An 18,836-nucleotide genomic window follows, 5' to 3' on the forward strand; every position below is an offset into this window, starting at 1 on the left:
AAGAAAATTTTATCATTTTTCTCGAATGTTCAATGGTTTTGTTACATGTACAAAAAGCATCTTTGCTTATTCCAAGATCACAGTTATGCTGCTGTTTTCTTTAGAAAGTTTGCGGCTCCAGTTTGGTTCAGGTTCATAATTCTTCTTGAGTTATTTTAAATTTTTAGTAATAAGATAGGGTTAAAGGTTTATTTCTGCGTGTGTGTATCCAGCTGGTCCAACACCATTTCTAGAATTGATTTTCCTTTCCCCGTCAAATTGCCTTAGTGCATATGTCGAAAATCAATTGATGATATATGAGTGGGTCTAGTTCAGGCTGTTTAAATTCTGTTCCATTGATCAATTTGTCTACATTTATGGTAATAAAATGCTATCTCTATCACTGTTTCTTTACAGTAATATGTAAAATAAATGTGTCTGCCAAATTGTCTCATTCTTCTTAAGCTATTATAGATTCTCTACATTTCTGTGTAAAATTTAGAATTGGCTTGTTAACTTTGACAAAAAAAAGAAAAGCCTACATAATTTTTATAGGGTTTTGTTAAACCTACAAATCATTTTGAAGAGGACAAATAGCTTAATAAAATATATACTTGCAACCTATAAACATAGTATGTCGTTCTATTAATACAGTTTTCAAAAAGTTTTCTGATTTCTGACTTGTTTCACTTCAGATGAAAGTTTTACCTCTGTTTTGTTAAATTTATTCTTAAATTTTGTATAAGTTTTGATATTCTTATAAATAATATTTTCAGCATTTAATTGTGCAAGTGTTTGTTTGCTTTTAGTATGTAGTAATACAAGTAATATTTTTATATTAAACTTGCATCCTAAGACTTTACTGAATTTACTTATTTGAGGGTTGTTGGGGTTTTTTTTTTTTTGGTAAATATCTGGGCTTTTGAACACAGACAAACACATATATCCATACATACATATAGATGATTTAATATAAGATTTAATTTTATTTAAAAAACTTTTCCTACTCCTTTCTCATCCTTATGCCTTTCATTTATTTGTCTTTTGTTGCACTGGATAAGTGACCTGTGAAGTATTTAATAGATATGATGCAAGTAGACATATATTTTGTCCCAAATCAGGAGAAAGTATTCAATATATTCTAATTAATATGATGATAGCTTTATCTGTATATTGTTTTACCAGATTGTGGAAGCCTGATAAAAGTATTCACATATGTATATTTACACATATCTTCTCATATAAGTATGTAAAACATGTTCCTATATATGTACATATTATTATATATGAATATGACTTATAGTCTTATAAATGGATATATTGTTATATATATTTGCTGAGATTATATATGTGTGTGTATATCTGTAAGTGTATATACTTATTCTGAGTAAACATTCTCAATATATATTCCTTTTATCAATATTTGAATGTTTAATTTCACCATTTTTCTCTTCAAATATTTTGTCAAGTCCATAACTATTTAATCTCTTCTCACTCTCTACAACATGTTACACACATGTTAATCACATGATACTGTCCCGTAGACCTCAGGCCCACTCTTTATTTTCTGTGTGTTCACTCTTGCTAATCTCTAGGATTTGCCTTCAGGTCCACTGCCCCTCCTCCTCCTCTCGTGCCCAGACTCCTGTTCAGTGGATCCAGTGAAGTCTTCCATGAGGTTTTGATTCCTTTTTGTAGTTTGATTTCCTTTTGAATGTCTCCCATCTGCTTACACATGTTTCACTAATTATCTACTAGATTAGTTAACGTACTTATACCCTGTTTAAAAAATGGTACTTTCTATAAAAAAATCCCTTTTTCTGCTAATTCTAATTTCTGCTGGCTTCCACTGCTGTTTCATCTCTTGCCGTGGGCCTCTTCATTCTGCTTCTCCACGTGTCCTGTGTTAGCAAACAGGGCGTAGAGACTGACAGAGAGCATAGCTGCACTCTGGGCTCTTGCGCTATCAGGTCTACGAGTGGAATAAAATCCATTTAACTTAGAGATGAGTTTGTTCTGTGTGTGTTTGCTTTTTATTTTGATTCAGATAACCACTGGTTTCAAATGTCCTAAGATGTAATAAAATGTTTCTTCCTTTTTTTTCTCCTTTTTTTCTAGACAAGGATTGGAACCTGAGGACCACGCAGTCGCCTCTGGAGAAGCTCAACGTTTGCCTTCCATTCTTCCTGACGCCCTTCCAGCCGAGGCCTCCCCACTGCCTTATTGGGCGCTGCTTTCCACTGTTGAGGCCTCTGTACAGGCCTGCGGGGAGTTCGCTCACGATGCTGGTCTTTGTGCTGCGTCTTTGGTGGTGGGCTGTGTCTGTGAGTGAGCCTGGAAAGTCCCTGCGTTGTTCTGGGACCTCTCGCAGCTGTCTTTTCCTCCTGCCAATCCTTTCCCATGCCGCCCTGCACTAGAAAGGGCCCCAGCCTGTGTGTGATTTATGGAAATGTCCCCGTGCTCGCCCAGGCGCGGTGACCGGTGCTGTGCACGCAGGAAGGGTTTCCTGAGCTCCTCCGACCTGCCTCCCCTGCCATGGTCTCTCAAGGTACCACCAGGTACACCACAGGGCAGTTCTCTCAGCAATAAAAAAAAACATGTATCATTAAAATGAATTATTAAAGGAAAAGAATCTCCCTAATATATGTTATTAGAGATACGAGAAGTTTTCTTATACTATTGCGAAGAAGTGGTGTATTTTTATATCAGCAGACTAGCAAAATGTATCCCACCGTACTTACAGTCCTTATTTTTTTTACAAGATAAAATGTAAGCCTTATTGAATTACACCTAAAATGCATTAAAAGTCATTATACTTTGCCCTCACACTGGTTTTGCTGATATAATTATGATCTTGACTTTATAATCTTACTCTATTACATAGAAAAAATATTGTTTTAATATTTCCAGTTACATTAATGCAATAAATATTCTTGCTGTGATTTATGGAGCCATTGATTTCACATTCACACTCAAAATGATTTCCTTATTTAAAAGATGATTATCATTTCCAAGAAGGCTTTGGCTTACTGAAGTGGTAACTTGTACACTTTGAACTTAACTAAGCAACTGTATTATAAGAAAGTAAGTCTAATAATATAAATTTATTTTCTATTGGAGCTGCAGAAACTTTCCATCTCTTTGGTTCTTGTGGCTGATTGAATAGTTCAAACAACATTCAGCAAATTAACAGAAGAAATCAAATTTTGATATGGCACATAGGAAATTCATAAGCATGAAAATTCCAAACACAGTGAGGCAAAATGAAATATAGCTGTTATTTTGGACAAAGGAGGAGGAGGGAACCATGTTTGGGGCTTCAAAGGGGAAATAGGCAATTCACAAACCATGTAACCAAGAAAGTAGCCAATTGTTGCTAGTCAGCTCAGAAGCAATGGGATCAGGGCAATGGAGGGAACGGTTTTGCATGGATGCTTCTTGTCTCCCGTACTTAATTCCTAGGTGCTGAAGTGAATGGGCAATGGTGATTGTGCTAAAGTTCTTTTCCTGATGAGGGTCTTGCTAGAATCTCTTTAAAGAAGAAAACGGGGAGATAAAAAACAAACTCTTCCTGAGGTTTGGGCTTTAATTTTTTTCAGCTGGAAATAATCTATGTGCCAAGGTGACACATTCTGGGGACACTCTGACCCCCATAAAACTCACCGGTGCTTTCAGAACTGTCTAACTCAGTTTTTTCAAACGTTTGGTCTTAGGATCCCTTTACTCTCTGAAAAATTAGATTTTGAAGAGCTTTAGTTTATGTCAACTATATTTATCAACAGGTATATTAAAAATTAAAACTTATAAATTAAATAATGTATTTATTATTTCATTGAAAAATAACATAAGCATGTAATATGTTAACATAAATGATGTTTTTTGTGAAAGATAACTATATTTTCCAAAAATGTTGTCTATTCTTTTAAAGAAGTTTGACTTATACATCAACTTAATTTTCATGTCTGCTTTTCATTTTGTTGTAAGATCGAATGTAGTATAAGCCCAGGAAAACTCAACTGTCAGCTCTTAAAAGAATGAGAGTAAAAAGGCAAACCATGTCTTTATGTTACTATGGAAATAATTTTAAGCAGGCAGACACCTTAAAAATGTTTTCTGGGGTGCCTGGGACACAGTCTTACAATCATTAAACCATTGAGTAAGACATTGAAATATAATTTTTAAGTACCTAACAGTTTGTGGATATGGATTCCCTTAAAGCTTAATGCTTGATACATCTATGGTTGTCTCTTATGGATTCAAAATTTCTCCAAGGGACTGGCACCATTTAACTTAATTTTTGTCATATAATATGATGTCTCTAAACTAATTACATTGCCTATTTTTTCTATTAGTTTAATATTTATATGTCTGGGGTCAAAATGATTAGTTATAACCCTTTTTACATTCAATTAATATAAATGTTGTATTTGGTTTAGCAATAACACTATATATAATGTCTGCTTCTTTCCATCGTGGTACATGGTGGATACCAAATCAGTGTTTATTGAGTTAAATTCATTTAAACATCTATCGAGTGAAGGCATATTGACTTCCTGTGTTAGGCAGCTTCTGGCATGGCCCTAGTGACTTCCCCTACCAATATTCATGCCTGTGTGCTCTTTCTTTAAGTGAGGGCTGGACCTATTAACTTGCTTGTAACCAGTAGAATACAACCAAAATCATACAATACCCCTTCCATGACTAGACCACAGAAGACTGTGGCTTTCTTGCTAGTCTGCCCTCTCCCTCTGTCTCTTGCTGGAACCATCCTGTGCCTTCTTGCTTGGTTGATCAGATAAATCACACTAGCATGTTTGAGATGCCCTATGGACGGGTCCATGTGGCTAAGAAGAGGGAGATAGATAACTTCTCTGAGCATCTGGGGCATCAGTCTAACAACCCACAAGTAACTAAATCCCACCAACAAACACAAAAGTCAGAAAAAGGCAGACCCTTCCCAGAAATTTCTGAGTTGACTTTCATTGGTACAAGACCCATAGTCAGTAATTCATCTAAGTTGTACTCATATCCCTGATGAGCAGCATCTCTGAATAATAACTGTTGTTAACTGAAGACACTCAATTTGGGGATTCTTTGTTACTCAGTACTAAATAATATGCTTAGTGAGTATTGTGATAAGGGATACAATGAATGAGGCAGGGACATTGCTCACAAGAGGCTTATAGACCTTGAGAGAAGGTAATTCACAATATTGTCATTTCTAATTTTAGAAAGAACAAACAATTCTAAATGCCAAATGGATAGCACTAATATCACTTAAAGAAGTTATTTTTAAAATGGAATATTTTACATAATTTTGTTTTTAACTTAAATTTTAATCTCTACACTTTCTACAAATAGATGTATTCTAACATGTGCTCTTATGATTTAAAGTTTGTGTACTATCCTATATAATAAAAGGCTAATATGCAAATAGACTGAACGGCGGAGCAACCAGGAACTGCGGAACAATGGAACAATTGAACAACTGGTCATATGATGTGTACTGACCATCAGGGGTCATGTGCGAAACATAGTAGCCATTGGCGGGATGGTAGAGCAGGTGAGGGGGGTGCCAGGCCAAGGCAGGGCACTGGCCGCTGTCATCAGGGCGAGCCTCTTGTGGTTACTGAAAATTCTTGTTCCCGCACACCATGGTCCCGCCCAACACTTGCACCTGCTGCTGGTGCCAGCCCCACTCACACCCGCTGCCAGCACCAGAGCTGCTGCTTGCACTCACTGCAGGTGCCTAGTGCCAACCCCAATCACTCAGCACCAAAGTGGGTGTGTGCAGTGCCTACCGGCCCTCATTGCCCCTGAGGGCTTCTCCACCTCCCCCTGCTCCTGAGGGGCGATCCGGGGAGGAGCTGCTGTGTCTTGAGCGGGATGCTGGCAGACAGGCGACCAGGGGTCCCAGCGGGAAGGGCTGGCAGGGAGCAGAGGATGGCCTGAGACCCACCCCTGTGCCCACTGCAGCCTCGCAGCCCACACTTCCTTTCAAGGTGCACAGATCCGTGCACTGGTCCCTAGTTTTATTATAATCTTTAACAATATCTATCTATCCCTACATCTACATCATCTCTCTATATTTATAACTTCAAATAGAAAATACTTTAAATTCATATTTGAGCAGAACAGTCTAATCATTTTAAAAGCATCTTCTGGAATTAGTATACAACATACATTACATTGTTGATAAATAATTACTAAATATCTAAGTAAAATTATGAAACTGCACATAATAGAGATAAGCAGGTCTCTTTTGTAAAGTGTTTTGCACATAAATGTCATTCCTGCAAGAATAAGACAGGATTCAGCATCCTCAGCTGTTTAGATTTTTGTAGTGTAATCCTGTGAAATATAGTTGAAAACAATAAGTAGAAACAATCCAAATGTTTTGTTATAACAATGTGAATGGGTACATATTGTAAAAAACATGAAGACTGGCAAAGTTGAAACTGCTGCGCTCCCTGTCCCCTGCAGATTTCCAGGGCCACTGAATAGCCTAGAATGAACACGAGGACTTCCTGGTGACTTTTTCATTCTTACCTTTCCAAAAACAATTCACTGTTGAAATATTCCAGGACCTATAAAAGCATCTGTACTTGGGAAATACATCCCAAGATCTTTCAGATGGACTGTTGATTTATGTCCTAAACTCCAAACAGAGTATCAATTCTCACTCATGTACGTCTCTTCTTGTACAAAAAATACTCTGCTATCGACTCAATTGTACAAGCTGCAAATCCCGGTGCTTTTGTCCACTGTAACTAATAAATCACTGTCCGAGATCTGTTTTACTACTTATTATGCTGGCAGTCACTTCAGACTTCTTCCCTTCTGTACAGATCTGCTGCCTTTGCTGTAGCGGGGCCAGTAAAACCCTCCCCTGGCCTCTGCAGTGACTTCCTAAATGTCCTGCTTTCTTCTAACCTTCCTGCCATTCCTGCCCACTCTCCAAGTGCCCTTCATGTGGTCATTGCAACGACCACCTCAATCATGTCATCTTTTCTCAAAATTCTTCAATGGCTACTCATTACTCAAATGATAAAGTCAACATTAATTAGTTTATGCATAGGACTCTCCCCGCTATGACCTTCACATTTTCACACATCTTAATCGTGCATTGTCATAAATTCTCATTAATGAAACTCTTTCTAGTGCATCAGCTCTCCATTTCCACTGCCAGCAGCACACAGAGAACCAAAGATTCTCCCACAAAGTTGTTTCCTGTGTGTTCCCTGCTTCCCTCCACCCTTTCTAGCATTTTCAATAACCCTCTATGCACTTTAAAGACAGCCATTAGCAGGTGTCTGCTTTGTGACTTTGCAAGGCCAGACCTCAGGTGTAAAAGGGAGGTGAAGTCCCCTTCTTCCCCTGGAGCAGTGCAGTTTCAGGGCAATGAACACCCCATTCTTCCTGATTTCATGCCTGGTAAATTTACTTATATGTTAAGTCTTACTTTAAAAGGGTCCATCTCCTAGTACTTTAACTTGACCTCTTCAGGTAGAAGTGACTGTTCTTTTGGTTATTACCAACATACTATTTTTAAATGCATCTAGAACACATATTTGGAATATTTCATTTTACATGTTTGCATGTCTATATTCCACCAGCCTGTAAACTTTATCAAGTTAGGATTTTTCCTCTTTGGTTTTTAATTCTGTCTACTATATATAATTGAGCACATGTTATCTAGTTAATAATATCCCTTGAATTAAGTTACTTTAGTGCCAATCCTCTGAAATCTATTATTACACTTGCAAGTTGTTTTCTTCAATTCTTAGGTCATATAAAAAATTGTGTACTATGCTAATGTATCCAAAACCAAGGTTTGGCTTCCTGATGTCACAAAAGTTAAACTCATGAGACGGATGCTGGTGAGAAAGGAAGAGGTTTATTAAAGTGTCAGCCACCTGAGAAGATGGGAGACTCTTGCAATTCCAATCTCTCCACCTCAGTCCAGGCAGAGCTTTTTATAAGGAGGGAGAAGGGAAGTAGAACAAATAATTCAAGAGGAGGGTGCTAAAAAGTTCTCTATGTGCAGGCCAGCATGGTCCATTCCAATAAGGATCTCAAAACTGGTCAAGTGATGGTCTGCTGTGCATCATCCTGGTCTTTGTCATCCTAGTTCTGTATCATCCTGGTTTTACAGTTGGAGGTCAGCAAATTTCCTGGAACTAGGATGACTGAAGGTCAGAGTCCGTATCTTCTGAAGTTAGTTCCTAGGATTCTTATACATACACTAGAGGCCCAGTGCATGAAATTTGTGCACTGGTAGGGTCCCTAGTAGCTGCCAACTGCCGGCCGGGTACTCCCTCCCTTCCCCCAGCCACCTTCCGCTGCTGTTGGCCAGGGCCTCCCTCCCTTCCCATGGGCAGCCTGCCCCCTGATCAAACTCCAGAAGGACTCTGGTCGAGGAGACAATTTGCGTACTACACTTTTATTATATAGGATTTTGCTTATCTAGAAGCGATATATTAGTCAGAGTAAGCATTTATAGAAGGAATGCCAAAAGAATGGTGGGGAGGGTTACAATTCCCCACTGTTATACTAATGGGTAGAATCTCTATTATAAAAACCCTGTGGCTGTGACGCCATCACGCTGTAATGACCAAACGTGAAAAGGCACCTGCTGAACGTCATATGATTTTTTCATGGAACAAGTAAGTGTTGCTCTGTTCAATTCTCATCTTCCAACGTAGGTCAATTTAAGTGCTCATGAGAAGGAAAGGTTAGGGCAGAAAACTATTCTTATCTCCGCCCCCAACTGTCTTCAAGGTGAGCAAGGCTGCATGCATGGCGAGGCGCACGTGGGTGGGTGATGACTTGACGCTGGGTCCCGAGGTGCCCAGGGTCTGGGTCTCATGTCGCGAGGTGGGCCTCTATTAATTTGATAAAAGCAGTGCCTTATTAATGAAATCAATGGTCATGTACAACCTCACTGTATTGAGGGTCAAAGGATGTTAAATTTGAATGGAAGCAAAGGTCTTCTAACTGAAATTTTCAGATGAAAGGAAGCTTTATAAAACACATAGGATGGGAAAATGAGGCTTATGAGCTGTATCTCGGGCCTCCCAGGGTAATCAAAGTTTTCTTTACTAGAAAATTCACTTCTTTATGTTCATGTGTTTCTATCTTCAGAAAAAACAAACAAAAAACAACAACAACCACACAAAACAAAACAACACAATTTATGTGAACCACCATCATTGCATAATTAGTAAATGCCCACAATGTAAATCAAGGTTTGCTTTTCTCTCCATTGCAGACTTAAGACAATTTTAATTCCAAGAAATAGAAAACTCAATTCAAACTTATTTAAACAACAGAGGGAATGTATTGACTCATATAATTAAATTTCCTAGATACAGTTTACTTAAGGCTCTGGCATGGTTTGTTTAAAGTTCTCTAAGCTTGTGATCCCCCATATCAACTTCCTCTTCAAATAGGCTTCCTCCAATTTAGCAACTGGCTCCAGCAATCACAGGTCTCCAATGAACAGAGCCTCTTGTGCAAAGTGATCTTGCATTGCATGAACCATGACTGGACTTAATCCCTTCAGTCAGGGAGATACCATGTTCTAATTATTTCAGGTTTGGTTTGCCTGGTTCCATCACTATGGTAAAAGGGAATGGGATTTTATTCACTGGTTTATCACCCAAACAGCATAATTCTTGACACACAGAGAAATGGTGGGGTGAATATGTAGTGAGAACTATACAAAACCATATGAACTATCAGGGAAATACTAACCTAATTCACTTTTTTAAAATTACTGCTTTTTACTTATATGAGGTAGTTGTTAAAATGTAATTGACTAGCATACACTGAATCCAGCTGTTTATATAATCAATTTTTCTCCTCTGGTGAATCTTTTCCATCAGCATACAAAAAATGACACTCTTTATCCCATATTAAACAAAACAAACAAACAAATAAACAAATAAAATGATAACAACAGCAAAACGCTCTTGACTGTATTTTCCCCTCCAACTATGGCCTTATTTCTATCTTTCATTTTATAACAAACGTCTCAAAAGAATTATCCATGTATACAAGTCTCAGTTCTCTTGTTCCATGGTTTTACAAACCCACTCCAACACAACTATTGCCCCACACTCTAAGATAATAACGACCTGTACGTTTCTGAGCTCAATGGCCAGTTTGTATTCCACATTCCACTTGACCCGTGTGAACATTTGATCTGGTTGAACTCTTCTTTCATGAGATTTTTCTTTATTTGGCTTTCAGGGCATTATAATCTGTTTTTCTTTTATTTATTTTTCCTGAAAATTCATTGTCAATTTCTTCTCATTTTCCCTTATCCTTATGTCTAAGAATTGTTAGTACAAAATACCTTAGGGTTTTTTGTTGTTGTTGCTTTTTTGTCGACATTAGTTTCTTGATGACCAAATAAAATGTCATGCCTCTGAAGACCATCTACATGAAGAACATTTCTAAATAGTTATATCATTAATTTTGTATTCTCACATTAACTATAGATTTTCATATATAATTATCAATGAGATATGTCCACTTGACCAAGTAGAATCTCAAACTCAATATCCTTTCCTCCAAGTTCCCCTCTGACACCTCATTCAGAAACTTCTTGGATATTCCCTATTAAAATAATGTTGCTAATTATTCATGATATTTAGTGGAAACATTATCAATTCCTCTATGTGTAACAAGGCCAGATATAGAACTTCCAAATTCCATTTTTGATTCACAAATAATTTGCTGAACTTTTTTTGTGTCCACTGATTGAGTGAAAAAATATTTTTCACTAAGTTTGATTAATGTTCTCCTTTACCCCAGAGCCTGCACACACCTCCTAGTATCTAACAAGAGTGGAATTAGGGCTAAAAATGATTAATGAGGAATTTGAGAGGCTAATAAAAATGTGCTCTAGAAGTCAGTTCCATAAAAAAAGTTGTAAATTGTTTATAGTTTAGTTTTTCAAAATTGTATTCATGAAATCATTAAAACAAACTGCTTCGGCAGTTCCTATCATTAATTGAAAATGTCAGGGAGCTATGTTTTAATGCTTGGTTCCATTCCCCAAATCATGCAATCAGCGTGTTTGGTCCCTAGTACACTTGTGTAATTGTTTCTGTTAAAAGCCCACGGTGTGCACTGCAGACAGTTAGAGGACAGAGATGGATGGCACTAAGCAGCCGCTCACAGTAATTGGACAGTGTCACTTGCAGCATGTCATCTGCACTGTTGCAGACATTGGGGCTCCGGGTGCACAACCTACTCCTCACCCCTTGTAGGAAAATTACCTGGATCCTCAGAATGTATTGTGTTCGCTGTGCTATCGTGTGATTTTCATTTCCCATGAAAGCATGATGAATGCGTTGTATATAAATTCCAGGTTCTTCTAGTAAATGCAGGCACAGCCATTAATTAAAGTGACCACACCAGTCTATAAAGTATAGCTGCAACCAAACTGGCAGATGTTACGTGATTTATTTCTCTCTGTTCCAGAATTCGACAGGAAATATAATTAAACTTGTCTTCACCACATCTGTGCAATTGTGTACCTTCTTTATAACTGAAGAACACACACACACACACACACACACACACACACACACACACATTTTTTGTTGTTATTGATGCTATTTATCCTGAAAATGTCAGCCACCTTTTTAATCATTGAAAATCAGATACTATTTAACACTAAGGAAGAAAATAGTGCATTTCAGCTCTCTGACACTTATCCCACCCTTAAATGCCCTATAGCAATTCTAATACAAATGAACTGTATTAAACGTTGGCCAAGAAATTATGACACTATATAATTGTATAGGAATTATTTTTACTTTTTTCCATGCAAAGTGATGTCCTTTTAACTATGTAGTGGGGAGTGAGGCAGAATGAGTTGATGGTGCTGGAAGTCCTAAACCAACTGCAGTGTTGTATTATTCTCCCCAAATGGACAGAATGTGAGTCTGGGATAATTTCTGGATGGCGTCCAAATTTAAAAATGAATACTTAATCCTAATTATCTTGGATGAGCGCTCTATATCCCACAGGGGAGAACTCCTAAGTACCTTTCCTTAATGGAACAAATTGTTTATGCATAACTTACCTAACAACTAAAATATAAAATCAGTATTTATTGTAACACTTCTTGGATTATCTCACAGTAGCTGAGGCACTAGGTCCAATTCTACAAACTCTTGTACTAGAGTTGATTTACTGTCAGGAATGGTCAATCCCCTCAAATTGTCAATCCTAGATAACAGGTGGATCAATAATTAATGGCACAAAATCTATCTGACTGACAGCTTTATAGAGTTTTTGTGATTATGTTAAATAAATAATCATCAGCTTCTATTTTTATTTGTATCTATTAATTTAGAATGATAGATGCCTCTCCTAAATCTATGGTTTTATTTTTGTAATACAGTTTTACTTTTTATTTTCTATACGTTTTAAGAATCTGGCAACTCCAGATTTTGATGACTTGGGCAGTTGGTAGTTATTATCCCCACGTCTTGTTCAGTGTGGGCTGCTATACAGACACTGGCTTGCACTGTAGTCTTGGTCAGAATCTCTGATATCTTTTCTAAATGAGAAATTCTATAAACCCTCCTAATACCTCATAAAGGATATTGGCACAGTGATTAATAATCTCCTTAATAAATTTTATGAAGGGCTGAAATTCTGTATTGAAACAACACACTCAGTACATACCTGTCACAGACCCGCTATAAACTAGGGCATGTTCTAGGCTGGGGTGACAGCAGTGAACTTAATGGCACAAAGCATTACCCTCTTGCAGTTTAAATTCTGCTGGGATTTTATAGCTAATCAAATGAGTAAGGAAAATATGCAGCAGGTTAGACGATGACAATTGTTGTAGAGAACACAAGTGAGAAAAGGGTGATGGATGTTGCAGCAAGGAGAAATGTAATTGGAGCTGCCTTAATCAGGGCAGGCCTCACTGGGAGACTGACATGGAAGCCAAGGCCAGAAAAAGATGAAGGAGCATGCTTGGTGTTGAACTGGAGTGAGGAAATTCCAAGGAAAAAGAGCAGCAAGTTCAGTCCTAAGTGGAGAGGGATAAGACAGGTATTTAAGTTAGCAGTGGAGAGTGAGTTAGAATAAGGAGTCGATTGGCAAGTGGCTTTTCTGCCATTGTGTGACTTTGGTTTGACATTCAAATTCTTGGAAGAATTTGATAAGAAGAATGATACACTCTCATTCACATTTTATAAGTAGATTCAAGTCGCTTCTGTGTTGGAACATATTTAAGGAAGAAAGGTTGGGATTATAGAGACAGTTACAAGGCCGCTGGAATAATCCTCTGTTACAGAGGATGGTGACTTACATCACTGCAGGTTTAAAAGGAATTAAAGTTACCCTGGCTAGTGTTGCTAAGTGATTAGAATGTCAGCCTGTGGACCAAAGAGTGCTGGATTCAAATCCCATCAAGGACACATACCCGGGGGTCACAGGTTCAATCCCTGACCTGGTTGGGGCAGGTGCAGGAGGCAACCAATCAAGTATCTCTCTCACATCAATGTTTTTCTCTCTCACCTCCCACTCACTCACTTCCTCCCTTCCACTCTCTCTAAAAATCAATGGATAAAATATCCTTGGGTGAGGATTAATAAAAATAAACAAACAAATAAATAAATAAATAAGGAATTAAAGTTTTATTTTTTATTTTAATTTTAAAAATATTTTCAGCTTTTTGATATATAATTGACACATAACATTGTGTACGATTAATGTATAGAACACAGTAATCTGGGGTGTATATACATAGCAAAATAATTATCATAAGTTTAATTCACATATCCCCCACCTCACATAATTACATTTTTTTATGTGTGAGAACTTTTAAAATAGACCTTCTTAAGAACTTCAAATCTACATTGCAGTTATTAACTATGGTCACCATGCTGTACACTCCATCCCCAGGACTTACTTACCTTCTACCTGGAAGTTTGTGCCCATAGGTGACCTTCACCCATTTCCCCCACACCCTGCCCTGGCAACCATGAATCTCTCCTCTGTTTCTGTGAGTTCATTGTTTTCAGATGCCACGCATTGATGAGATCATGCAGTCCTGGTCTCTCTCTGTTTTCCTTGTTTTACTCAGCACAATGCCCTCCCTGCGGATAAGGCTGTATTTTCAGTGCAGAGCCAACAGCATTGCTCTCAAAGTGGATGATGGTGTAATAGGAATCCAGTGGGACTGCCATAGCTAGGGCTGAGTAATTGAAATAATGGCGTTGTCATCACAGACTGCAGGAGGTACGGATCAGGCCTGGGGGCAGATCGGAATATTGCTCGGACCAGGATGAGTTACAAGTTACAGTTAGAAATTCAAATGAAGGTGTCAGGAGGCAGTTAGCTATGCATAAGACTCTGTAATTTATGGAATCAAATATTTATGGATGTCTTTTCAACATAACGATCTGGGACTGAGAACCACCAAAGGAGACTGAGAAGTAGTCAGGATCATTGGGTAAAAACAAAACAAAAAAACAATTACTCCCTTACCCCCATCAGGAGATTCCATTGACCAGGAAGCTGCATGAAGACAGTATTTCAAGGAGAGATTTTTGATCAACCATATGCTGCTGAAGACCCCAGAAGATAAAGAATGGGAATGAGCAATTTGATTCTCCAAAGAGATCAGCACTGGCTTGAGAAGACCTTTCTATGGAGAGCAGACCAGCCCCATTCTCAGCTCTCCAGGTGCCATGCTTGGGGAGGAAGTGAGCGCAGAGACCTCTTTCAGGATTGTTGCAATAGGGCAAGAAGATATACAGGACAACAGCACACAGCACAGGAGAGTCAAGAGAATATCCTATATAATAAAGAGCTGATATGCAAATGGTCATCACGCCCTCGTGCCCTCGTGCCCTCGTGCCCTCGTGCCCTCGTGCCCTCGTGCTCTCGTGCCGGGACCGGGGGACCTGAGGCCTGGCTGGAGGACCTGAGGCCGGGCCAGGGGACCTGCAACCCTGCCCCGGAACTGGGGCTGGGGGACCTGTGGCAGCACCTCCTGCCCGGCGCCTGGACTGGGGGACCTGAGGCCATGCTGCCTGCCCCAGCGCCAGGCTGGGGGACCTGAGGCTGCACCAGGGGACCTGAGGCCACACCCCCCACCCAGCAGGGCTTGACGGGCATGGGGCCAGCCAGGTCTGGGTCTCGCGTGATTTTGAGGCACACGCAGGTGGGAGGGGACTTGACTCTGGGTCCTGCAGCACACCCCAGACTCTGACAGGAGGAATATTTTCATATACATTTTACTAATTTTCTTTCATCTCTGTCACTTGTATTATAGAGAAAGGGCAAATAGCAATATTAAAATATTTTCTCTAATTAATTCCCTTTTAATATGCATGAATTTTGTGTACCATGCCACTAGTTCCTTTATAATAGACACTAGAGGCCCAGTGCACGAAATTCGTGCACAGGGGGAGGAGGTGTGTGTTTCTCAGCTCAGCCTGAACCCTCTCCAATCTGGGACCCCTCGAGGGATGTTCAACTGCCCGTTTAGGCCCAATACCAGTGGGATCGGGGCTAAACGGGCAGTCAGACATCCCTCTCACAATCCAGGACTGCTGGCTCCCAACTGCACACCTGCCTGCCTACCTGATTGCCCCTAACCGCTTCTGCCTGCCAGCCTAATTACCCCTGAACCACTCACCTGCCAGCCTGATCGACGCCTAACTGCTCCCCTGCTGGGCTGATGGCCCCTAACTGTCCTCTCCTGCTGGCCTGGTCACCCATAACTGCCTCCCCTGCCAGCCTGGTTGCCCCTAACTGTCCTCCTCTGCAGGCCTGGTTGCCCCAATTGCCCTCCCCTGCTGCTCCAGTCACCCCTAACTGCCCTCCCCTGCCAGCCTGGTCACCCCTAACTGTCCTCCCCTGCAGGCTGGTCCCCCCAACGGCCCTCCCCTGCAGGCCTGGGTCCCCCCCCAACTGCCTTCCCCTGCAGGCCTGGGTCCCCCCCAACTTCCCTCCCCTGCAGGCCTGGGTCCCCCCCAACGCCTTCCCCTGCAGGCCTGGGTCCCCCCCAACTGCCTTCCCCTGCAGGCCTGGGTCCCCCCCAACTGCCTTCCCCTGCAGGCCTGGGTCCCCCCCAACTGCCTTCCCCTGCTGGCCTGATCACTCACAACTGCCCTCCCCTGCCAGCCATCTTATGGTGGCCATCTTGTGTCCACATGGGGGCAGCCATCTTTGACCACATGGGGGCGGCCATCTTGTGTGTTGGAGTGATGGTCAATTTGCATATTACTCTTTTATTAGATAGGATAAACATATCACCTTTGTTTGCTGTATTGAAGGGTCCAGAAATAGGACAACTAATGATGGAAGTGAAAAAGTACAATTATTGTACTGATATCATTGAAGTGCAAGGAGGCATCTAGTGTAGAATTAGAAAGTTTTTCTTTTCATGAAATATAATTGTTTCACACATAGTGAAAAAGAATGTGTAGAATGTATATGTACTGACATAGACATACTGAAGATGTATTGCTTAAAGTCTGTGGAAATTATTTTGACTTCTCTATTTTCTCAGTGAACTAGAAAACATAGCCATCAGCTCTGATGGTGGGTGGGTGCTGTGAGTAAAGAGGAAGGAGAGCTCTGGCCCAGTGGCTCCCTGTGTCATCTGGTGCATGGAAGGGCCATGGGTTCAATCCCTGGTCAGGACACATGCCTAGGTTGCTGATTCAAACCTTTGTTTACCTGTCTTTGTGCCACCCACAAAAACACTGTAATTGTCCATGAAAGATGCCCAGTAAATTTTGTTGAGTGAATGAGTGAGAAGAAATTTTCCTAACTTATTTTACAATTTAATTTCAGTACTTTCTTAGGAAGTATTTATTCTCCTATTCACGGTGTGTCATTTTAATATCTCAGGATCTGCTCCTACTAATATGAAACAAGCCTTTCACCAAGAAAATTGTTTGAATAGATCAAATAATTTTTGAACCAGTTCATTGCAAGCTATTAGATACCAGAAAATGGAGTTTTACTTCAGTCATATTTATTGTGTTATTTTGAGTTAGATAAAAGTCAGTGGACTCTAGTAGAAAAATCAAATGATGAAGAACTTTCAGATCTGGAATTCTATTGTAGATGTGGCCTTTTGTTTTCTGTCTCACACATAATAAACAGCATTCTTTCAATGCTCTGGTAAAATTGTTAACCTGGTGAAGGCAATTGCCTTGGGTATGCATTGCTTTAAAGTGTTCTCACAAATGAAAAAATTCAAATATATAGTAATGAAAAATAATTGATGGAGATGTAATTTGCTTCTAGAAATACCCAGTCCATTTCATGTAGAAAAAAAGAACTATTACACCATAACTATGTTAAGCAATTTGAAAAAATACTGGAGAGCTGCTTTTGTGTAAACATTCATGGTCTTTTCAAAAAAATAATATTAAATATAGTTTGCATGTAATATTATATTAGTTCCAAGTGCACAACCTAGTGATCCTTTACATACCTTACAAAGTGACCAACACAATATGTCTAGTAACCATCTGTCACTGTATACATCCATTATAATATTATTGACTCTATTTCCTGTGCTGTCCATCCCCATGACTTCATTTATAGCTGGAAGTTTGTCCTTTATTAATGGATTTGTTTCATTACAATTTTTAGTATATTTTTTATTGATTTTGGAGAGAGGAAGGGAAGGGAGAGAGAAATGGAAACATTGATGAGAGAGAAACATTGATCGGCTGCCTCCTGCACATCCCCTCCTGGGATCAGCCCAAAACAAGGACAATTGCCCTAACCAGGAGTGGAGCAGGCGATCTCCTATTGCACAGGACACACTCAACCCATTGAGCCACACCAGCCGGACTCTCTTAGAATTAATCAGAAGTTACATTTTGCAGTAAAAATCATGACAGGAAATGTTAGTAACATTCTCAGGCATCGATATTCTTCCCTAAAAGCTGCCGTGAGTCAAAGGGAAACGCTACCGTTCCTATTTTGTGAGAGTGCTATGTAGAGGGACTCATGAACGTGTGAACAAGCTTTCCATTGTGATAGGAGGGAGATTAGATTTGTCAACAATAAGCACAGCCTGCTATTCAATACCGTAGTTGAATATGATTATATCATTATTTTGAAATATGTTTCTGTCTTTGTGTATATTTCTTTTGTTTTCATTACCAATGAATGACTCAGTGTTGCGCGAATGGCCTTGAAGCATGGCCCTTTATATCTGTGCGAACAGGCCTTTGGAGACTCCAAGTGCATCAAGCTGCGCGGAGAAGGAAACAACCTCCTACTCGCACGCACAGCTCTATTTCCAAGGGCGATCAGATAAAACAAGTGTGACCTTCCATCTTTACTTTTAAAAATGAGCCATGATTGAAACATTTATATCTAACACATTCCTTAGGAGAGGCCTTGCTGATAACAGGGTTTTAAAAGATTGATGCTCAGAATAAAAACAACGTTGACCTTCAACTCCTAACTTCACAATGCCTTTGAAAAGGAGTCTTTGCAATTTCAATAAGAACCTTAAAAACTATATCTAACATATAACGTATGTTGACTGGGTATGTTGTTTTATTACAGTAACAAAATTGGATAGGAATTAGGTGTGTTTAATATCTGCAGTTACTGTTTAGTTAAATAAAAAGTGTGGCTCAGGCAGGGGCAGGCAGCCAGGCTGTGAGGATGCAATGAAGCATCCCTTCAGCGCTGAGCTGGGCAGAGCTGCAGCCTGCTGGGAAATGACGCAGGGCAAAGCCCTGCACAGGGAGGCGGCCTCAGAGAGGGCCCGACTCCTGTGGAAGAAAGGTTTTGGGCAAATTCCAGGTCTTTAACAGCCAAAGATAAACCGGAAT

The sequence above is a fragment of the Eptesicus fuscus genome, chromosome 19 (assembly GCF_027574615.1).
Source record: "Eptesicus fuscus isolate TK198812 chromosome 19, DD_ASM_mEF_20220401, whole genome shotgun sequence".
NCBI lineage: Eukaryota > Metazoa > Chordata > Mammalia > Chiroptera > Vespertilionidae > Eptesicus > Eptesicus fuscus.